Source organism: Oryctolagus cuniculus, chromosome 11 (assembly GCF_051225735.1).
Source record: "Oryctolagus cuniculus isolate XC-2025 breed Fujian yellow rabbit chromosome 11, ASM5122573v1, whole genome shotgun sequence".
In the NCBI taxonomy this organism is placed as follows: domain Eukaryota; kingdom Metazoa; phylum Chordata; class Mammalia; order Lagomorpha; family Leporidae; genus Oryctolagus; species Oryctolagus cuniculus.
The window spans coordinates 96046464-96071115 of NC_142877.1; the positions used below are offsets into that span (position 1 = coordinate 96046464).

General features: G+C 43.3%; 1 long non-coding RNA gene across 8 annotated transcripts in view; it reads right to left on the minus strand.

Moving 5' to 3' along the window:
• The window catches only part of LOC103348347 (uncharacterized), a 370913-nt gene that overhangs the window by 49586 nt on the left and 296675 nt on the right, over positions 1–24652 (minus strand). The window contains exon 5 of one of the 8 annotated variants that reach the window (XR_016216911.1): positions 6141–6188. The exons of 6 other annotated variants lie outside the window; for them this stretch is intronic. This is a non-coding gene — a long non-coding RNA (uncharacterized LOC103348347). Of the gene's footprint in view, positions 1–6140; positions 6189–10582; positions 11587–24652 lie in introns of those variants that run through there. One more of the 8 variants, XR_016216910.1, reaches the window with a different exon arrangement.

Genomic DNA, 24652 nt, shown 5'->3' on the forward strand with positions numbered 1-24652 from the left:
AGATGCTCAGCCCTGAAGTTATTTGGATAACAGAGGCACAGGGAGCTGCAGGAGAACCCTCAGAGAGCTCAGTTATAGTGAACATGTAAACACCAGACTGCTCGGAGCACTGATGTGGGACCCCCAGGAGGCAGAGCAGTCCAGTCTGGATGGTACCCAGGAGGTTCACCCAAGAGCAGTTTTGCTAAAGCCAGGACATGGATGCAGAACTAGCCCAAACAGTAAGCCAAGGTTAACCTACTTGTTTCATAAGGAGTTCCTCCCAGGTATTTTAAATTAGCAAAAGTAACCTGATTTTCTTTGAGGGAAATGGCCCCTTCTTGGCTAGTAATCATGATGGAGCTGTTTATCAAAGTGACAAGCCCTCTCCTGGTCAAGTAGTGATGAGAGGCCTTGGGCCTGAACAGTCAACATATACCAGCAAGCTAGCCACTACCTGGGCTGGTGTTTGTTTTTCCACCTTATGGTCATAGCCTGATAAAAAAAAATTTTTTTTTAAAAGACTCAATAAAAGAGGGAGAGAAGCAACATTCTAATAAAGCATTGAGGCCCGTGACACTGCAAATCCTGAAGCTGCCTTCAGCACTATGTGAATCAATGAATTCCCTCTTTTGAGTTAGGTAGTTGAATTGAATTTCCATTACTTGTAACTCAGTGGGTTCTGACAAGTACAAATGGCATTTAAATGGATGAGATCGCACAAGAAACAAAAATCTAGCTGGGGCTGAGCCACAAAACAGTTGTAATAATTAAATAGAGGAGGAGGTTATATTGTTTCTTATATTTGATGACAAATGGGACCAGAAAAAATACTATAATTCATCATATTGCAGAAAAAAAAATCTACTGGCAGAGTACCGGCCAATTGCAAATGGGAATTTTTTTTTTTTAAAAGTCTCCTTGCTTGGTGCTGGCATGTCACTCTTGTGTTCAAAGACAGCACCTCATTGCTGGAGAGCACCACAGCTATTGAGTCGTGCCATCCAAGACCACTATGGCTACCTGCCTGTTCCTGGCTGTCGCTCCCCTCTTCGTGGAGGAGCAACACAGGACCCTGCGCTGTTCTTTCGTCTGCTCGGCCCTCCCCGGGTTTGCTGCTGGTTCTTCCCGGGTTGGCTACTATCCCCTCCACCTCCGTGGAAGGGCGGTTCCCCCTGGCCACTTTCCCCACTTCCGCAGGGGAGCGGCACACCGCCGGCCGGCTCTCTCGGGGGCTGCACAGGTGTTCCTTCAGGTAGATGTTCCCCTTAGATGTTCCTGGTGCATGCCGTCTCTCTCCTCCTTTATAGTCCTCCTCCGCCAATCCCAGCTCAGCTGCCCACACGCCGAGTACGCTGCTCTCCTCCAATCAGGAGCGAGTCCTACAGTTTATTGGTTGAACTGGAGGCACCTGTGTAGAAGCTGTTTTCTTCTCTCCCAGCGCCATATTGTGGGAGAGCAGATGCATAGAATAAGTCTTAATTCCAGTAACTCAGTCTAGTCCGGATTGTTCCCCACAGATCCCCCTTTCTTTTTATTTTTTGGCGTTGATACGCGCCTGTCTTCGGTGTCCTGCAGCACACACTCTGCTCTACTTGCTAGAGTTGCCACAGGTTCTTACACGTCCTATCAGGCAAACCGAATCCAGGTCCTCTCTTCGCCATGTTGTAAGGAGGTTTTTAGGCGCTGATGCATGCCTGTGTTCGGTGCCCTGCAGCGCATGCTCTGCTCTGCCTGCAGGGGCTTACAAGCCCTAACAATCAGGCAAACCGAATCCAAGCCTTCTCATTGCCGAATTGTGGGGGAGACTTATTAGTGTTGGTTCGTGCCTATCTTCGGTGACCTGCAGCTCATACTCTGGTCGAGCTGCCTGTTGGTGCTTATCGCCCTAATCAGGCAGACCGAATCCAAGCTCTCTCATTGCCATGTTGTGGGGAGGCCTATTGATGTTAATAACGTGCCTGTCTTCGGTGACCTGCGGCGCATAAGCTGCTAGCCGCCCACAGGTGCTCACCACTTTCCTAATCAGGCAGACCGAATCCAAGCTCTCTCATTGCCATGTTGTGGGGAGGCCTTTCTATTTCTCTATTTCTCTATCTCCGGGCATTCCTATTTCTCCCATTTTACTTCTATCTTCCAGCATTCCTATTTCTCTCATTTTACTTCTAAACTTCTGTTTCTCTTATCCCTGCGGCTTCCCGGCGGCGCTCGCCCCGAGGCTGCTTCTCGGCACCTCGCCCCGCGGCAGCTTCACGGCTCTGCGCGGCTTCCCGGCGCCTCGCCCCGCCGGCGGGTTCCCGGCTCTGCGTGCACGCTCCGCGGTCTCCACGCACTTCGCGCCCGCACCACGGCCTCGCGCCAGCCCCGCGTTCCCTATCTATTCACGCCCCGTGCTCTCTCTGCACGCGGCGGCTTCCGCGAATGTTTCCACCACCACCGGCATTCAGTCCAAGTTCCCCGGACTAACCTGGCGAATTCCAACCTGGTGGCCCACGTCTCTGCTTCTGGTTCCAGATCTTCGCCTCTTGCTCCCCGGGGTGACTTGAAGAATTCCAAGGTGGCTTATGTCTTCGCCTCGGCCTGCACTCGCGGCTTCATCCTCCCTAACATTTTTCTCTACCCGGTATGTTTCCCTAAGTTTTCTTCCAACAATATTCCTCTCATTTCTCCTGGCTTCTCCCCACAGTCCGTATCCGAGTCCAAGCCTCCTCCAGGTTTCACTTTCGCTTTCAGTCTCCTAGCTTCCCCGCCATAGTCCGCATCCGAGTCTATGAAAGCTTTCACTTTCGCTTTCAATCCTAACTTCTTTCCCACAGTCCATATCCGAGTCTATGCCTAGGCTTTCAATAGCTTCTTCCGGCACCTATTCCGTCCGGCTTTTCCCTAGGCTCTTTGCTAGTCTCTCTCTCCGGTATTTTCCCATTTCTTTCCTCCTAAGTTTCCTATCCGAGTCACGGCACCATTATGTCGCTCCCCCTCTTCGTGGAGGAGCAACACAGGACCCTGCGCTGTTCTTTCGTCTGCTCGGCCCTCCCCGGGTTTGCTGCTGGTTCTTCCCGGGTTGGCTACTATCCCCTCCACCTCCGTGGAAGGGCGGTTCCCCCTGGCCACTTTCCCCACTTCTGCAGGGGAGCGGCACACCGCCGGCCGGCTCTCTCGGGGGCTGCACAGGTGTTCCTTCAGGTAGATGTTCCCCTTAGATGTTCCTGGTGCATGCCGTCTCTCTCCTCCTTTATAGTCCTCCTCCGCCAATCCCAGCTCGGCTGCCCACACGCCGAGTACGCTGCTCTCCTCCAATCAGGAGCGAGTCCTACAGTTTATTGGTTGAACTGGAGGCACCTGTGTAGAAGCTGTTTTCTTCTCTCCCAGCGCCATATTGTGGGAGAGCAGATGCATAGAATAAGTCTTAATTCCAGTAACTCAGTCTAGTCCGGATTGTTCCCCACACCTGGCACCCAGTGTTCTGTAATACTGGTATTCAGAGGTTTTGGTGGCCACAAGTCAGACATGTGTAAACTGCTGGTAAATATGACAAGCCCTTTGTGGCTCAACTGTTCAAAGTCAGGGTGGAGCTTAGCCTCTGTCTCTCTCAGCTCCTGAATCTTCTTTGAATGAGATGTTTCCGTGTCTGTCAATCAGGTTCCCCCTTTCCTAAAACTAGCCAGACTGATATCTTTGGCTCTCAAAAGGTATTGTTCCAGTTCCCATGTCAACCATAGGCTCTGCACCAAACTGATAACTTGGGCAAACTGTACGGAGTTACAAATGGTAGGATGATGAATTTTATCTGATAGAGAGTGTGGAAACAGACAAATGATGGCTCTGGGGTGAGAGTCAGGAAGCTGGTCTCAGGGAAGAAGCTGGGTAATCATAGAAGTGGACAAACAGCAGGAACTGCAGAAATGGTCAACTAAGAGTCTGCAAGTAGAAGAGAAAGCCTGCCTGTCCAAGCCAAGGGTAACACTACCTTTTGTAGCACATGGAAGAAAATGTGGATTTCAAGTTGACTTACTTAGTAGACTTTAGGATATGGTTGGAGCCATGCAAACCAACCCATGCTCTGTGTAACTATTAAAGACCTTGTGAACCAGACCTGTCAGTACAATGCCTAACAAAGCTTCTTAATGCTTAAGTTCTGAAGCCAGACTGCTGGAGTTCAGATCTTGGACTCACCATTTGCTTCCTTAATGTATCCGTACCTCAGTTTCCTCACCTATAAAATAAATATGGCAATGGACTTTGGAAGCTTTATGCTAAGTGAAATGGACCAATCATAAAAGGATCAATATTGTATAAAGTGTAATCCACCTATCAGGGAGAACATATGGTATTTGTCCCTTTAGGACTGGCTTATTTCGTTCAGCACAATGTTTTCCAAATTCCTAACAGGGATCACTTTTCAGTTAAAATTTAAACACCTAAGAATAATTGTGTGTTAATTACAGAGTTCAACCAATGGTACTAGAACAAAAAAAAATACTAAAATGGATAAAGTATTACATTGTACATCAACCGTCAGGACAAGAGCTGATCAAGTCACTGTTACTGAGCACCAAAAAGGAAACCTGTTAAAGTGAAATGAACACTATGAGAAACGGTGACTTGATCAGCCCTCACCCTGACTGTTGATGAGCAACTTAATATGTTATCCCTCTTAGTATTTTTTTTGTTTGTTCTACTTAATACTTTTGGTTGAATTCTGTAATCAATACACAATTCTTCTTAAGTGCTGAAACTTAACTGAAAAGTGATCACTGTTAAATATAAGCATGGGAATAAGAGAGGGAAGAGATGGGCAATTCAGGACATGCTCAAGCTGACTTACCTCAAACGGTAGAGTTAGAAACATACCAGGGGATTCCAATTCAATCCCATCAAGGTGGCATGTACCAATGCCATCTCACTAGTCCCAGTGATCAATTTCAATTCACAATTGATCATAATGATAAGACTAAGAACCAAAGGGATCACATAAACAAGAATAGTCTGCAAATACTAGCTGACAGAATAAAAAAGGGAGAGAACGATCCAACATGGGAAGTGAGATACACAGCAGACCCATAGAATGGCAGATGTCCTAAACAGCACTCTTTTTGCCTCAGAATCAGCCCTTAAGGCATGCGGATCCAGCTGAAAAGCGCATGAGAGTATTTCAGGCATGGAAAGCCAAGACACTCTGGCAAAAAAACCAAACCAAAACAAAACAACAACACCTAAATGAAAGATCTCCGTGAGTGAGATCCCAGTGGAAAGAACGGGTCATCAAAGGAGGAGGTACCTTTCTCTGAAGGGAGGAGAGAACTTCCACTTTGACCATGGCCTTGTCTAAATATGATCAGAGTCGGTGAACTCAGGGGGCTTCCATAGCCTTGGAAACTCATGACAAGAGCCTAGGGTGATTACTGATGCCATAAACAAGAATGTCAATTTGTTAAGTCAACAACAGGAGTCACTGTGCACTTACTCCTCATGTAGGATCTTTGTCCTTAGTGTGCTGTACATTGAAATTTAATGCTATAACTAGTACTCAAACAGTATTTTTCACTTTGTGTTTCTGTGTGGGAGCAAACTGTTGAAATCTTTACTTAATGTATGCTAAACTGATCTTCTGTATATAAAGAGAATCGAAAATGAATCTTGATGTGAATGGAAGGGGAGAGGGAGTGGGAAAGGGAAGGGTTGAGGGTGGGAGGGACGTTATGGGGGGGAAGCCATTGTAATCCATAAGCTGTACTTTGGAAAATTATATTCATTAAATAAAAGTTAAAAAAAAAAAGTGTAATCCACAGTTTCAGGCATCCACTGAGTGTCTTGCAATGTACCCATGGAAGATAAGGGGGGGGGGGGATACTGTTCTGAAATTCTCCAGGATTCTCACTGCTCATTTGCTAAAAAAGGATTACTGAACTCCCCCAAATACCAGGCCATTCAATAAGAAAGACACCACCTTGACAGAATCTTAATAGAATCCAAGAAGAGGGGAGTCAGGGGAAGATACTATAAAGTTTAAGACCTGGGTTCAAATGACTTCAAGAAGTCATTTAGCTGGAATTGAGCTAAGACTGTGACCCAGGCTTAACTCAGGTTTGCCTAAGAAAAGTGAGGATCACAAAGAAAATCTCAACAGGTAAACTACACTTTGATGAGAGTGAGCAACTTACCAGGGTGAGCAGACTGTTATCTCTGAAAAGTTAGCCAGAAGGAACTTCCTGAAACAGAGAAGTTACTTACTGGTTATACTCTTACCATTCTCAGGCAAAGCTTTCATGGAAAAGTAACTCACATTGACATAGGCAGTCTCAGTTCTAAGTCCAATCACTGTACCATGTTGATGGCAATTGTCCTAGTTCTTTTTTTTTTTTTTAAGATTTATTTATTTATTTGAAAGTCAGAGTTACAGCAAGGGAAAGGCAGAGGTGGAGAGAGAGAAGTCTTCCATCTACTGGTTCAGTCCTCAAATGGCCCCAAAGCCAAGAGCTTCATCTGTGTCTCCCATGCAGGTGCAGGGGCCCAAGAACTTGGGCCATCTTCCATTGTTTCCCAGATACATTAGCAGGGAACTGGATGGGAAGTGGAGCAGCCGGGTCTCGAACCAGCGCCCATATGAGATGCTGGCGCTTCAGGCCAGGGCGTTAACCCACTACACCACAGCGCCGGCCCCTGTTATAGTTCTTAAGAACAACGGGTGGTGCTGTAGCATAGTAGGCTAAGTCTCCACCTGAGGTGCTGGCATCCCATGTGGGCACCGGTTCGTGCATTTTGCATTTATGAAAAAAAGGTGATGACAATGAAAAAAAGTGGAATGCTCCCTTTCTTTGCCAGGATTCCAGCTGGCCTCACTTTTGCATTCCCCCAGGGACTATTGAGTAATTAGCTCACATAAGCTGCACACCTTAAGGAAAGAGATGACACTTGCAAGTGCAGATGGGTTTGCAAGATGGGGTAGCATAAGGAACTGCAATGCTTGATGGAGACTCTGAAGTTTCTGTCTATTCACTGTGCATATTCTTAGTTGAATTAGTAAAACTTTCTCACAGGAGGAAGCTACTGGGGCTGGCGCTGTGGCATAGCAGGTAAAGCCACCGCCTGCAGTGCCGGTATCCCATATGGGATCTGTTCAAGTCTTGGCTGCTCCACTTCTGATCCAGCTCCCTGCTAATGTGCCTGGAAAAACCATGGAAGATGATCCAAGTGCTTGGGCCTCTGCACCCATGTGGGAGACCCAAAAGACGCTCCTGGTTCCTGGCTTCAAATCAGCCCATCTCTGGCTGCTGCAGCCATTCGGGGAATGAACCAGTGGATGAAAGATATCCCTCCATAAGGCTGCCTTTCAAATAAATTAATGAATTTTAAAAAAAAGAAAAAAGAAGCTATATCTATTCAGTCTCTGAACATATGAAGAGATTTCAAAAAAATCTGTGGAAAAGTGGAATTTAAAACATAAGTTTAGGGGCCAGTGTTGTGGCATAGTGGGTAAAGCCACTGCCTGCAGTGCTGGCATCCCATATGGGCGCTGGTTCAAGTGCTGGCTGCTCCTCTTCCGATTCAACTCTCTGCTCCTGGGAAAGCAGCAGAGGATGGCCAAAGTCCTTGGGCCTCTGCACCCATGTGGGGGACTCAGAAGAAGCTCCTGGCTCCTGGCTTCCAGTTGGCCCAGCTCCAGCCGTTGTGGCCATTTGAGGAGTGAACCAGCAAGATGGAAGACCTTTCTCTCTCTTTCTCTCTCTCTCTCTCCATCAAGCTAATTAAATATCCAACACATCATCTACTTACTTTTGTGTGCGAGTAGGGAGAACATTTACAATCTACTCTTTCAGCAGTGTTGAACTATACAGTATCATTAACTAACAATGGCTACCATGCTGTGCAATAATCACCAAAATGTTTTCTTCTTGCCTAACTGAAACTTTCCACCTTTTGACCAACATCTCCTTTTCCTCATCCTTACCACACAGTCTTCGGTACCCACCATTCTGCTCTCTTCAAGACTTTTACAAGATCCCACCTAAAAATGAGAGCATGTGGTATTTGTCTTTCTGTGCCTGGTTTATTATACTTAGGTTCCTGGCTTTGACCTGGCCCAGCTCAGGCTGTTGTGGCCATTGGGGAGTGAACCAGCAGATGGAAGACCTTTCTCTGTCTATAGTTCTACCTCTAAAATTATACTTTCTTTTTTTAAAAAAGATTTATTTATTTACTTGTAAGTCAGAGTTACACAGAGAGAGGAGAGGCAGAGAGAGAGAGAGAGAGAGGTCTTCTATCCGATGGTTCATTTGCCAGTTGGCTGCAATGGCCGGAGCTGTGCCGATCCAAAGCCAGGAGCCAGGAGCTTCTTTCAGGTTTCCCATGTGGGTGCAGGGGCCCAAGGATTTGGGCCATCTTCTACTGCTTTCCCAGGCCATAGCAGAGAGCTGGATTGGAAGTAGAGCAGCCAGGTCTCGAACCGGCGCCCATATTGGTGCTTCAGGCCAGGACGTTAACCTGCTGCACCACAGTGCTGGTCCCTCTACCTCTCAAATAAATAAATAAAATCTTTTAAAAAAAAAGATCTATTACTGTCTATCTCTCTGTCTTTCAAACAAAATGAAAATAAATATTTTTAATTAAGGTAATATTATACATGAAATTTAACTTTTTGGCTAAATCTTTTAATTTTTCTTACAATCTTTTACATAACTATTATTGTATTATATGTATTGGAACCAGATGATTAAAATGTGTTTTTTGGCTCTCAGACTACATACTTACAAACAATGTCTTCCGTTAAATTAACAGCAATAAATTTTCAGTTTTCCTGAGTCACTATTTCAGTTTTTCTGAATCAAAATTATCTGTAAGGTGTCTCCAAAAAGTTTATGGAAATTGTACATTATAGGGGCTGGCATTGTGGCAGAGCTGGTAAAGTTGCCACTTGCAATGCCAGCATCCCATATCAGAGTGCTGGTTTGAGTCCCAGCTTCTCTGCTTCTGTTCAGCTCCCTACTGAGGCACTGAGAATATAGTAGAAGACGCCCCACGCTACCCATGTGGGAGACCCAAATGGAGTTCCAGTCTCCTGGCTTAGGCCTGTCCCAGCCCTGGCTGTTACACTCATTTGAGGAGTGAACCAGCTATAGAAAATCCATCTCTACTTCTCTCTCTCTCTCTGTTCTTCTCTCTATGTGTGCATGTATATCTGCTACTACACTTTTCAATCAAATAACTAAATATTTTTAAATGCATACTATGGAAAAACTATGCATGAATTTCAAATATTTTTGCACGAAAATAAACATATTTTTTAAAGAGTTATTTATTTATTTGAGAGGTAGAGCTACAAATAGTGAGAGGGAGAGACAGAGTAATGCCTTCCTTCCGCTGGTTCACTCTCCAAATGGCTGCAAATGCCAGAGCTGCTGCGCCGATCCACAGCCAGGAGCCAGGAGCTTCTTCTGGGTCTCCCACGTGGGTGCAGGGGCCCAAGGACTTGGGCCATCTTCCACTGCTTCCCCAGGCCATAGCAGAGAGCTGGATTGGAAGAGGAGTGAGCAGCTGGGACTAGAACCGGCACCCATATGGGATGGTGGCACCGCAGGTGGAGGATTAACCTACTGTGCCAGGGTGCCGGCCCCAGTAAACATATCTAAATCCCACTTTCCAGGGACTTTTTGAAGTAACCTCATATTTGTCCCCTCGCCCCTTCTTTGTAGATACAATCTTTGAAATAACGTTCTCCTGTCTTGGGGTTTCTTAATATTTCAAGGGGATTTTTGTAGAGAAAGGGGGTAATGAAAGTTTCTCCTCATCAAGAAAGGGCATGCACACACACACACACACACACAGACATGAACTTCAACACAATCCTGTTCCCCATCCAGGAGACACTGTCTTCTACTGGGACTTATTCATACTGATACCCACACCTGAATTCCCTTCCTTTCAATTTCTACTCAGCCAGTCATAGCTAGAATTCAGAGTCCTGCTGGAATCTCAGATTTCCAAGGAAATGTAGAGTGGCTTTCTTCCCTACCAATAATTTTTAAGGTACATATTCCTTTTTTATAGATGATGAATCTGACAGATAAAGAATTAAATTACTTTCTCAAGTTTGCATTTGAGGACTTTATAGAAAAGTTGAACTCATACATTTTCCCCCTTGACCCTCAGGCACAGCTTTTCAACTTGTCTTAATCTTCACCAGTTTACACTCCTTTTATCTGTCCAGTCCTCCTGTAACAGATATCATACCCCCATGTTGCCTCACACTGTACAGTTCCCTCCCCAGAGAGTAGGACCCATAGGATAGTGAGCATCTGGGGCCAGCATTGTGGCACAGCAGGTAAAGCTGCAGCCCATGATGCTAGTATCCCAGATGAACACTGGTTCAAGTTCCAGCTGCCCCACTTATCTGACCTGGGAAAAGCAGTGGAAGATGATCCAAGCATTTGGGCCCCTGCCACCCATATCGGAGATCTGGATAAGTTCCTGGCTCCTGGCTCTGGCCTTACCCAGCCCTTGCCATTGTAGTGAAACAATATCCATTGAAATTAATTAATTTATTCATTCATTCTCTCTCTCTCTCCCCACCCCTGTAACTGACTTTCAAATAAATAAATAAAAATAATTTTTATTTTTTAAAGATTTTATTTATTTATTTCAAAGTCAGAATTATACACAGAAAGAAGGCAAGCCAGAGAGAGACAGCGAGAGAGGTCTTCCATCCACTGGTTCACTCCCCAACTGACCACAATGGCTGGAGTTGAGCCGACCCGTAGCCAGGAGCCAGGAGTTTCTTCCGGGTCTCCCACGTGGGTGCAGGGGCCCAAGGACTTGGGCCATCTTCTACTGCTTTCCCAGGCCATAGCAGAGAGCTGGATCAGAAGTGGAGCAGCTGGGACTCAAAGCAGTGCCCAAATGGGATGCCGACATGCAGGCGGCGGCTTTACTCACTATGCCACAACACCGGTTCTCTAATTATTTTTTAAAAAAAGAGCAGTGAGCAGCCAGTTCTCCAAATTTCTCATAGTTTTTAGGAATACCTGTGTGTTCCTAGGTATCACAAAATGTTCATTTATTAAATGGAAGTGGGACATTCAAAGGAATTTTCTACGGCTCTTCTGTGAATGAACTCATTTTCGTATGAGTCTACCTTGATTCTCACCTGAAGATCTTCTGGAAACACACAAAACTCTACACTGTAGGTGCCAGAGATGCAGAAGACCCAGTGCTAGCCCTGCAATTCTCAAAGGCAGAGCTCTCATTGGAACAAACAGGGGACGGTAGACAATCTTTTCCAGACAGCTTCTGAGAGTGACATATCCTTGACACATCCTGAGTGAGCTGTGGTCTGAAGGCCCAAGGCCATTTGCGGCATGATTTTAATGACTATCATTACTACCATCCAATAAAAACCCTCGCAAGCTTGATGCGATTATCCCTCAGTTGTGCAGTGCCTCAGGCCTCCAGTGCCTGACAGAGCATCTGGTCTTTTCCAGGGCATTATTCATCAAAGGAGGATAAAAATCACAGTAGCACTCAGCTTGTCACAGGAGGTAGATGGCTTTGGGCAAGACAACTTCAGCTCAGCTTGGGTCTTTCAATGATGGGGGGCCCATTCTCCATGTCACACTTCATAAAAGCGAAAATGGAACATATGTTAAATGGGTGTTTTAGAATAATGAAAACCCTATAATTAGGAAGCAATAGTTAAAATTATATTACTGCTTAACAGGAAAGCATGGTAACAAGTTAATGCAATTACTAATTCAGCTTTTTTGGAGATAGAAGCAAACAATGCAATTAAATCATTAGTCTATATTTTTTTCAGAGCCCCAGTAAAGGTGAAATAAATGAACTGTATCTCCTTTGCAACCATGCCCTGCTTCCCTCTCTCCATTCCCAACTGAACAATATAAGAGGCCACCAGCTGTGAAACGGATTATGCCCTACAACTGTGCACCTGGAATAGAAGCTATCATTTTTAAAGAAGGTTGCCAAGAACTTTGCATTATTACCTGGTAACTTCCCATTCCCTCCCTAGCAGATTATTTCACTTAACAAAAGATTTGCCACATGCTGATTTGTGTGTGCATGGACTGTGATGTGTCTCCATGGGTACACAGAACCAGTCTAGCACTATCTTACCTGCAGTCCTTCTCCCATACAAATTCGATCCACTCCAGACAGATGATCTATCCATGATATTCCCAACACATTTTTTTACTCTATGGTCACTACACCTTTACACACGCCATTTAACCTGCTTGCACAGGCACGTTGGGATGGATACCAAATGAAGGCGATCTTTTCCAGATGCTCACAAAGGAGGACACTGGTCTGATGTACAGCCAGGCAGTTCTCTACTGCAAAGAGCACAGATGAGAGGGTGGCTGAGCTCTTGAATGCAAGGGAACTCACCTGTCTACATGTAATGAGAACTGTGAGCATTCATCAGTACCTACCAGAGCTGGCCTGTCTGGACATGCATTATTATAAATGAGCAACCAAGTGCAGTAACTGTTGGATGGTTCTGGACACAGGAGAGTGGTCTCTAAAGGATGATTTTGATCACCCTAACCCATAAATTTTTGACTCAAGAGAGAGATGAGACAACCTCAGATTGCATTTAAATTTGTTTCATTTGTTTGTTTAACAGATCCCAAGGAATGGCACCCCCTTCAAAGCAATCACTTTGGGAGGTTGATCTACTGAATTAGAATGATGTTGCTATTGCTCAAATAACTTTTTTTTTAAGATTTTATTTATTTGAGAGGCAGAGTTACGGACAGAGAGAGGGAGAGACAGACAGAAGGTCTTCCATCTGCTGGTCCACTCCTCAAATAGCAGCAATGGCCGGAGCGGGGCCAATCCAAAGCCATGACTCGGATAAGTACCTGGCTCCTGGCTTCAGATCAGTGCGGTGCGCCGGCCGCAGCGCACCGGCCGCAGCGGCCATTGGAGGATGAACCAATGGCAAAAAGGAAGACCTTTCTCTCTGTCTCTCTCTCTCACTGTCCACTCTGCCTGTCAAAATAAATAAATAAATAGATAAAAATAAAACACCAGTTAGGACTTCTGCATCCCATGTAGGAGTGCCAAGGTTTGAGCCCCAGCTCTGTTCCTCATTCCAGTTTCCTTGGAATTCAGACCCCAGGAAGCAGCAATGATGGCTAAAGCAATTGGGTGCCTGCTATTCACATGGGAGACCTTGATCAAGTTCCTGGCTCTCAGCTTCCACCTTGCCCAGCCCTAGCCATTACAGGCATCTGGGGAGCGAACGACCAGATGTGAGCTCTGTCTCCTTTTTCTCCTTCCTTCTAGGCCTCTCTGTCTCTCGATTAGTCAATCCAAAAAAAAAAAAAAAGTAAGTAAAGTTAGTCAAGAGGATCTTGAATATTACAACACAAAGAAATTATATATGTCTGAGATTCTACCCATGCCAATTATCCTGATCTACTCATTACATATTGTATACATGTGATAAATAACTTTTAAAGACAAAATTAGAAAAAGCCATTTATCATTTAATCATTTTTATTACCACAAAATCATTTTACGTTTTCTGCCATTATTGCTATGCACTTTATTTCTGCGTATGTTACAAACATCCCCGTCATTGTGACTATTTTTCCCCTAGGAGGCTTTTCCAGGCCTGCAATCTGAAGAGGATTTCAGGGAGTGCGCTCCAAGACTGCCCCTCCTCCACTTCCGAGAAGCCACCTAAACACCCTTTCTCCTTTAGTCTGCCTTTTCCCCCCCAGTGTTTTAAATTCTGTTTCAGCTCTATGGCAAGATCAAAGGGAGCTTCTACTTGGGAGAGGCACTCAGAAAAGCCTTTAATGTTTTCCTGGACTTCACTTGGTGACCCAATCACTTCAACACAGCAAGAGTGCACTGAATCCCTTGTATACACACACACACACACACACATACATACACACACACACACACACACACACGCACTCAGGTTTATGCTGCTTTTTTATTTACTTTGTTTCCCCTTTAATAGGCTTTTCATATGCACGTTAACCTGATTTTACCTGTATAAAAACGTTTGGGGACATGTGGGCATTCTGTGATTCGTCCTGGTTCTCAATATCCCTGAGGGTGGTCCTGTCCCACTTAATGTTGCATCTGCTTCAGAGCCAGCTTTAAAACCTCCCTCCTTGACCCCAACCTGCGGCGCTCTCACTCTGCTCTGGCCATTGACAGTTCTCAGTCTGTCCTTCCTGTTGGACATTTACACACCGTGGGTGCTGCTTGTGTGTGTTTCCCAACTGGCTCTGGGCATGTGGAGGCCAGTCTTGGTTTGCAGATTTTGTCACCTTCTGTGGGGTAAATACATGGCCAATGTCAAGGCACCAACATGGTGGCAATGCCCACAGTTGGAAAGAACGGCAGAGAGACATACCGTTACACGGTATTTCCACCACAGAGATTCAATAGTCATAAATAACCCCGAGATCACAGAAAAGTAAAATCTAATAACATAACTAGAATGTGATGAGTTTGGACTATTTATTTCCTTAATAATTAGTATAATTTGTTTGTATAACTTCATAATTAGTATAATTGTAAATATGGATCATTTAATTTTAATAATGGCTCTATTCAATAACCAACTTGTGAAACTAAAAAATTTAGTATTGGCTCTTGCAAGCCAGTTCAATTGGCTCAGCAGCTCCAGCTCACCAATGTAATAAATACACACTACATTGTATTTTTTTTTTAATCTTTTATTTAATGAATATAAATTTCCAAAGTACGTCTCATGGGTTACAATGGCTTTCCCCCCCATACCATCCCTCCCACCCACCACCCTCCCCTTTCCCACTCCCTCTCCCCTTCCATTCACATCAAGATTCATTTTCGATTATCTTAGTATACAGAAGATCAGCTTAGTATACTTTAAGTAAGGATTTCAACAGTTTGTTCCCACACAGAAACATAAAGTGAAAAATAATAGATGATTTTTTTTTAAATGATGATGAAATCAGATCAGACCTATTGTCATGTTTAATCCCAGTGAGAGTCAAGTTGGAAATTGATAGTTTCTTTTCTTTTTTTTTTTTTTAACAGAAGATCAGTTTAGTGTACATTAAGTAAAGATTTCAACAGTTTGCACCCCCATAGAAACACAAAGTGAAATATACTGTTTGAGTACTCGTTATAGCATTAAGCCTCAGTGTACAGCACATTAAGGACAGAGATCCTACATGAGGAGTAAGTGCACAGTGACTCCTGTTGTTGACTTTACAAATTGACACTCCTGTTTATGGCATCAGTAATCTCCCTATGCACCAGTCATGAGTTTCCAAGGCTATGGAAGCCCCTTGAGTTCTCCGACTCTTATCTTGTTTAGACAAGGTCATAGTCAAAGTGGAGGTTCTCTCCTCCCTTCAGAGAAAGGCACCTCCCTCTTTGAAGACCTGTTCTTTCCACTGGGATCTCACTCACAGAGATCTTTTTGCCAGAGTGTCTTGGCTTTCCATGCCTGAAATACTCTCATGGGCTTTTCAGCCAGATCCGAGTGCCTTTAGGGCTGATTCTGAGGCCAGAGTGCTATTTAGGACATCTGCCATACTATGAGTCTGCTGAGTATCTCACTTCCCATGTTGGATCACTCTCCCCTTTATTTATTCTATCGGTTAGTGTTAGCAGATACTAGACTTGCTTATGTGCTCCCTTTGACTCTTAGTCCTTTCATTATGATCAATTGTGAACTGAAATTGATCACTTGGAATAGTGAGATGGCATTGGCACATGCCACCTTGATGGGATTGAATTGGAATCCCCTAGTATGTTTCCAACTCTACCAATTGGGGCAAGTCAGCCCGAGCATGCCCCAAATTATACATCTCTTCCCTCTCTTATTCCCACTTTTATGTTTAACAGGGATCACATTTCAGTTAATTTTCAACACTTAAGAATAACTGTGTGATAATTACAGAATTAAACCAGTCATATTAAGTAGAACAGACAAAAAAAAAAATACTATGAGGGATAATGTATTAAGTTGTCCATTAGCAGTCAGGGCTATGCTGATCAAGTCACCATTTCTCATAGTGTCCATTTCACTTCAGGAGGTTTCCTTTTTGGTGTTCAGTCAGTTGTCACCGATCAGGGAGAACATATGGTATTTGTCCCTTTGGGACTGGCTTACTTCACTCAGCATGATGTGTTCCAGATTCCTCCATTTTGTTGCAAATGACTGGATTTCGTTGTTTCTTACTGCGGTATAGTATTCTAAAGAATACATATCCCATAATTTCTTTATCCAGTCTACCATTGATGGGCATTTAGGTTGGTTCCAGGTCTTGGCTATTGTGAATTGTGCTGCAATAAACATTAGGGTGCAGACCGCTTTTTTGTTTATCAATTTAAACTCCTTTGGGTAAATTCCAAGGAGTGGGATGGCTGGGTCGAACGGTAGGGTTATATTCAGGTTTCTGAGGAATCTCCAGACTGATTTCCATAGTGGCTTAACCAGTTTGCATTCCCACCAACAGTGGGTTAGTGTCCCTTTTTCCCCACATCCTCGCCAGCATCTGTTGTTGGTAGATTTCTGTATGTGATCCATTCTAACCGGGGTGAGGTGAAACCTCATTGTGCTTTTGATTTGCATTTCCCTGATTGCTAGTGACCTTGAACATTTTTTCATGTGCCTGTTGGCCATTTGGATTTCCTCTTTTGAAAAATGTCTATTGAAGTCCTTGGCCCATCTCTTAAGTGGGTTGTTGGTTTTGTTTTTGTGGAGTTTCTTGATCTCTTTGTAGATTCTGGTTATTAACCCTTTATCTGTTGCATAGTTTGCAAATATTTTTTCCCATTCTGTCGGTTGTCTCTTCACTCTCCTGACTGTTTCTTTTGCAGTAAAGAAACTTCTCAATTTGATGCAATCCCAATAGTTGATTTTGGCTTTGACTGTCTGTGCCTCCCGGGTCTTTTCCAGAAATTCTTTGCCTGTGCCAATATCTTGAAGGGTTTCTCCAATGTTCTCTAATAACTTAATGGTGTCAGGACGTAGATTTAGGTCTTTAATCCACGTTGAGTGGATTTTTGTGTAAGGTGTAAGGTAGGGGTCTTGCTTCATGCTTCTGCACGTGGAAATCCAGTTTTCCCAGCACCATTTATTGAATAGACTGTCCTTGCTCCAGGAATTAGTTTTAGATCCTTGATCAAATATAAGTTGGCTGTAGATGTTTGGGTTGATTTCTGGTATTTTCTATGTCCCAAATGAAATTATACACTACAGATACAAAGTTATTTTTCCTATGCTTCTTTTTATTTACTATGCTGCTATGCACAGGCTGATAATTCACTTCTAACATTAATAATTATGTTTACTCAATAGCAATACTTTGGAGAGGCTTCTAAAATTCACTAATAACAAAATTTAGATTGTGTCCCAAATCTGACTCTTCCTAAAATCACCATCTTTAACCAAAAATGCTTATAAACTTATATGATTGGTGTGGGTATTTGGCAAAACAGTTAAGACACTACTTGGGATGCCTACATGCCATATCAGAGTACCTAGGTTTGAGCCCTGGCTCCACTTTCAATTCCAGCTTTCTGCTAATACACATTGGGAGGCAGCAGGTGAACCCAAGTACTTGAATCCCTGATAAATAAGACTCCTGGATGGAGTTCTGGGCTCATGGGATTCAGTCTGGCTCAACTCTGGCTGTTACAGGAATTTGGAAAGTGAATGAGGGGCTGGCGCTGTGGTGTAGTGGGTAAAGCTGCCACCTGCAGTGCCAGCATTCCATATGGGTGCCGGTTTGAGTTCTGGCTGCTCTACTTCTGATCCATCTCTCTGCTATGGCCTGGGAAAGCAGTGGAAGATGGCCCAAGTACTTGGCCCCTGCACCCACATGGGAAATCCAGAAGAAGCTCTTGGCTCCTGATTTCGAATCAGCCCAGCTCTGGCCATTGTGGCCTTTTGGGGAGTGAATAAGCTGATGGAAGACTTCTCTCCCTCTCCCTCTGCCTCTCTGTAACTTTGCCTTTCAAATAAATAAATAAATCTTAAAAAAAAAAAAAAAGATGGTGTGCCTGTTTAAAAAAAAAAAAAAAGTGAATGAGCTATGGGAGGTACATGTCTCTGTCTCTCTCTGATAAAATGAAAGTAAATGAAATTTTAAAAATTTAAATACATTATCAAAACAAAATATCACTGTCAATGTAACTGAATCATTTTTACCACCAACTATAATATCATCTACCATTAACAGCAGTAAGCAGCTTTGTCATCAACACTACTGGGGACACTGATCAACCTTCAACACCCACAAACAAGCAGGATGGTTTCTATTATGGTTGAAGTTAGAGCTCTAAGGGAAAGAATATTCTTGAAGATGAGAGTCTCATGGTATTATAAGCAAACTGAGAAGCTTAATTAATCAAACTCCCAAGAAAGATCAGCCCTTTTACAATTTACAATGACAAGGAACTGATATTTAACCCCAAATGGCAACTGATTATCAAAGAGATGCTACTATTATCCCCACTGCAGAAAATCTTCCCAGTAACAATGATATTGGTATTTATTGACCAGCAACTTTTTTCTTCTCAGAGGCAAGGAATCAGATTAGCAATCAGAAGAGTACTTGGTGAGTGGCAAGTCAGAACACAGGAACGTAAAGATATTGAAAGAGGCATCCTTTAGGATATGAACAATCCAAATGAACTCTCTCTGTTCCACCATGGAGTATATCTAATCCCCAGACTATTAATATCTACCGAAGTGTATCTGTCATCTTTGAAAAGTTCTGGCAAAGTTGGTAAGAATTTTCATTGTGTGTCACTAAAAACACTATTATCTCATGCTTGAGAAGCTATGATTAAATAAGATTTCACTTTGTACACTACAGTAATATTGCAGAGAGCTTCCTCAGAAAATGCCCCTAGACCATGGTTGGCAAATATGTAGCACTGGGCTGCCTCTCACCCCTTTCCACAGCTTTCACAGACATCACTAATTGATCACTATACTCTTATCCCATTGAGTCTAACAGTCCTTCCCAATACAACCCCATAGATAGCCTATCCTGGCCCTGAGTTCTAGATGATGGATTAAGAAGCAATGAATGGGTGATTAAGGGCTACATGTAATTAATTAAGTGCATTATTTCAAGTTCATTTTTTTATTTTGATAGTGTTTAACCTCAGAGAGTTAAGCTTTCGAAAATCTTTTTTCTAGGTTCTCCTTCCTATAAACCCCTCACCACTGACTCCAAAGGGTATATCAAGAGCTTTATGCTTGCTTGAATGTTTCTCCCTTCTATTGTTGCAAGGTGAAGCTGCCTGTGTCTTACTTAACAGAACCAGTTGTTTGCTACCATTTTTGTCACTGGATGCACATGTTAGAAGTCAGTTGTTTAAGCTTTCCTTGGCTCCTTGCCAAGGAAAAGTGGGAGCCCCTGAATGAGAAAGAAAGTCAAAGTAAGCGGTGTCATTTTCCTCCATCATGGCCCCTTGCTGACTCTGCTTGGTCTCCCCATCCCTATGCGAAAATCCTAGTCAGACCTGCACCAATTCCAGTGTATCAAATAGGTAGCTACTTTCCACTCAAACAAAAATCTCCCTGTACTTGCCCCTTTCTAATCTCAAGCACTTTACATTCATCTCAGTCACTTTTCCACTGCCTGTCTTCCTCCTTCCACTACACAGTGAGCTCCACAATGGCTAGACCAGTTTTGTGTTTCCAGGCCATCATGGTGCCCAGCACAGAGTACAACCTCCATAACATCTGTGTGTTCCATTCTAGACCTTGCATGCTGAAAATCTTAGGTATTTTATTCATGGTGACAGAAATGGTAACCATCCATATTATTAAGTTGTAGCAAATTTCCCACAAGTCCATAGGCAAATGCTTGTACCCTGCTCCCTGATTCTTTATATCACGAATAATTCCCATATGGGCACAAGTCTTCTGCTCTTTCATACAGAATTAAGTTCAACTCTGCAACCAAAAGGTTTGATACAGAAAGAAATTTCTAGATGTCATTGGGCCTGATGCTGTAACAGTTTTCACTGAGTATCTTAAAGGAAATCTTGAGGGACAATCCTCTAATCAAAATAATTTCTACTCCTTCCTTGCTCTCACCCTGAAATTCTTAAGAGACTTTTTTCCCTTGTTGACTTTAATTACATTTTCCCAATAGCCCTCTGAAACCGAACAAGCTCCTGGGAGCATTTTGAAAAGCCCTATGAGCTCCCTGTAAGCATTTTCAATCTTTAATTATAGCTGTTCCTGATGGCTCTCACTTAATACTGCAAAGGTGGGGCTGAGAACAACTGATAGTTTTGAAACTGAATCTTCAGTGGCTCCTGTCGATCTGTTAAGGCTTACTTCCTCTTATGATCTCAAAGAAGCTGCTGAAAATAAAGAGGCAATGTCACCTCCACCCTAGGAAAATGGAGAATTTTATTAAAGTATAGTGAAATATGTATAAGAACAGTAGAGCTTATGGCACTCAAGGACCAGATTCACTTCAAACCTTCATTTGCATACTCACTTCTAGGGAAATCTATTATGAGATGGCCTGGATATGTCACTTTGGAAAGCCTGCTTTTAATGAACAAATGAGAAAAGGTGAGTCGTTTTTGGCAGAAAGAACTTTTTTCTCACCCACTTCCTTCCCAGAAAGATAAAAATGTGCTCAAAATATAGTATAGAAATAGAGGGACTATTTTGAAACAGAGACAAAAACATTTTGACTCACAAAAGGAACATCAGTGTTGCTACAGCATTTCTCTAACATAGAGACTAGGTTCTACTTTTTTGGAAGGAAACTCTTTCTCTCAGTCTTTAGTTGTGACTTTCTGTTGTACCCAATTCTTATTCTAATTGTTAACTTTGCTGTTGCACTCTTGCCTTTTTTTTTTTTTTAAGATTTATTTATTTATTTGAAAGACAGAGTTACACACACAGAGAGGAGAGGCAGAGAGAGAGAGAGAGAGAGAGAGAGAGAGAGAGAAGTCTTCCATCCAATGGATCCCTTCCTAATTGGCCGCAACGGCCGGAGCTGCGCCGATCTGAAGCTAGGAGCCAGGAGCTTCTTCCAGGTCTCCCATGTGGGTACAGGAGCCCATGGACTTGGGCCATCTTCTACTGCTTTCCCAGGCCATAGCAGAGAGCTGGATTGGAAGCGGAGCAGCCGGGTCTTGAACCAGCACCCATATAGGATGCTGGCGCTTCAGGCCACGGTGATAACCTGCTGTGCCATAGCACCAGCCCCGCACCATTGCCTTTCTTTAACCATCCTATGTGACTTTCTTGGTATTTACTGTTTTTTGTTTGTTTGTTTGTTTTTTGTTTTTTGTTTTGATAGGCAGAGTTAGTGTGAGAGAGAGACAGAGAGAAAGGTCTTCCTTTTCCGTTGGTTCATCCCCCAAATGGCAGCTACAGCCAGTGCACTGTGCCGATCCGAAGCCAGGAGCCAGGTGCTTCCTCCTGGTCTCCCATGGGGGTGCAGGGCCCAAGGACTTGGGGCATCCTCCACTGCCTTCCCGGGCCACAGCAGAGAGCTGGACAGGAAGAGGAGCAACTGGGATGGAATCCGGCGCCCTAACCAGGACTAGAACCCAGGGTGCCGGCGCCACAGGTAGAGGATTGGCCAAGTGAGCTGCAGCGCTGGCCTGCATTTTTTTTTTTTTTTGAAAGGCATTTCACTCCCTTCCACAATACTTCATCTGTCAAACACACACTTTATAGCCTGACATATACCAACATGAGCCTGTGAGAGATGCTTCATTCATTCATTTGCCCATTGACTTAACACAGACTGTCAGTCTATTAATGACTAGATCTGGTGGATATAAATACAGAAAGCAGCCTTTACTCTCAAGGAATTTTCAGTTTGGTGAGAACCAACTGTTAGCACACTATCTGGCAGCATGACAAACTATATCAGAATTTCAAACTATATCAAAGTTCTCAAGGGCTGTCGTCATTGCTCCATGCATGAAGATGATGATTCGCAGCTGCATCTGTAACACAGATCTAGGAGACAAGATGTGACGATGATTCCTTGACCTCAACTTCAAGGCCCCTAGTAGGCCAACAGTACTGAGAGAAAAAGCTTAGGAAAGACCAGCAGAAGTCTGGAACATCAGCAAAGAACAGGCATACAGTCATAGAAAGAGTACTCTGCTGTCCTCTAGTTCAGCAGTTCTGAAGCAAGACACCACGTTACTGCTTTTCCTGCAGCAGGGCTCTATCAGCCCATTACAGGTTTACGCCTCTTAACATCCTACCCAGCCGAACTAACCAGGCCTAGGATAAACCACACAGCCCACAGCATGATCACGACAACCGTCTAATTGCAGTGGCACACCAGCCCAATAAAAAAGCAGATGCTGGGGCTGGCACTGTGGTTCAGGGGTTAAGCCATCACTTGTGATGCCAGCATCCCATGTCGGATCATCAGTTTGAGTCCTGGCTGCTTCACTTCCAGTCCAGCTTCCTGCTAATGTGCAACTGAAAAAGCAACTGAAAACGGCCCAAGGTTTTTGACCCTGTCACCCATGTGGGAGATCTTGTTGGAGTCCCCAGACTCCAGGTTTTGGCCTGGTTCAAATCTGGCTGTTTTGGCCATTTGGGGAGTGAACCAGTAGAAAGAAGAGTTCTCTCTTCTCTCCCTTTCTTTCTCCATTTCTTCCCCATCCCCACCCCCAGTACCTCTGCCTTTCAAATAAACAAAATAAATCTTAAGAAAAAAAAAGAACAAAGCAAACAATAACAACAACAAAAAACCTAAAGCCAGTGTTCTTAGGAAGTCCATGATCCTTAATACCAAAAGCACTCTCACTCTGGGCTAGTTCAAGAGATGTCAATTCAGACAGAAGCCAAAGTACAGAGCATAGAAGACTCTGGATTTCACCCCTCTTTCAAGTCCACACTGAAAGCCAGTGTCTATGTAATGCTGATGATTATTAAACCAGAAGGCATTCATTTAAGGGAGCTTTTTCAGGATCCTGCCGTAAATTGTCTCCTGTCATACAGCTTTGCGTATGAAGTGATTAAACAGTAGTATCTGGAGCCTCTGTTGCTGGCCTGTTTCATGGTGTTGTCCATTAAAAGCCCCAAGGTAGCTGAAAATCTGCTTTCAGCTTGCAGTCCTTTTGGCCTAGAGGGGTTTAAATTCTTCTCCTCCTATTACTGTGGCAGGCAGAACCACACTGATCCTGTGTACAATCAGTAGCCTGAGACAAACCCAACTCTATCTCAGGATACAGAGACCTTTATTAGGCAGCCATTCCCAGGCTTGAAAAACAAAGAGAACTATTATCTGGAGTGATTAATAATGCAAAAAGCAAAAAAAAAAAAAAAAAAAAAAAGATGACCCAGCAGAGAGCCCTTGAGACAAAGACAACTGGGAGCACATTGAAGGAGCTACAGGCTGGAACCACTAGAATAATATGCCCTGTGCTAGTAGTAACAGCTTCTAAGGCTTTGTCACATCTTATGTGCCAGGCATGCTGCTAAGCCCTTTAACATACATTATCTTGATTAATCTTCACAAGTCTGTATCCCGGAAGACTATTACTGCCCCAATTTACTGATGACAAAACAGAAACTTAGAGGAATTAAGTAAATTGACCAAAGGTCATAGATAGCTAGCACAAGATAGAACTATAATTTAGACCTAAGTTTGTTTGACTAGAGAGTCAAAGTTCTTTAACCACACTGCTCATTGAGTATTATTGCCAGCCTTAAGGGATACTGCTTGTGAATACCAGTAAGGATATTTTCTAGTTCCTTGTTCCCAAATATGATTAATAAACTCTGTATCATCCTCATTACAAGGGGCAGGGTTGGTCATTTTCAACAGATCCTTTTGTTGACTTCATAAAATCCAAAGTTAAAGGACCTTATCAATTGAAGTTAGATTCAGACATTTGACCAAGCAAACTATACCTAACTATGATCAATAAGATTCTGGAATCGAGAAAGGACAAAAATAGGTAACTATCAGTTGTTCAGATTTTTTTCCTCAATGTGGCTTATAATATCTTGTGTGCTATTCATAGTGTTAAAAGTATTTTTAGAAATATTAGGAAAATATTAGTAATATTAGTATATTAGGAAAATGACACAGTTCCTGTCCATAAGGATCTTGAACTCCTGCTGGGGAGACTGAAGACAGTTCGGTAATGCAAATACAAAAAATTTAACACCTCAGTATCTCAGTACTATAGACATGCAGAAAATCAATAAACCTCAGAGAAAGCCTTTGTTGTTCTGCTATGTGAAAGTCCAACTCATAGACTTCAGTATGCCAGACCTAAATTAGAAAATAAACTGACGAATGAATCTTTTAAAATCATATTTTTTCTGGAACTTTGGATACCCATGGTCAAAAAGCCCAATAAAGAATTTAACAGGACCATGGGCATTGTACCAGTCTATCCCTTGGGAAATTTCTAGCCAAATTCTCAGAAAATTTCTTCTTGCAAAAGATAGAGGCACTATCTCACCCCCAGCAAACCACCACTCTCTCCTGGTGGGTCCTGCTTCATTAACTTTTAACCAGTGCTATTAATATTCAGTCTGTACTTTTAAACCTTTAAAGTCTTTATCAGATGTTCTTTGAAACCAAATGCATACCATTAAAATACACACGTTTCCAACATGATCAGATTTCTTTTAAACCTATTCCCATAGACCTTGAGAGGCCAAAGAATG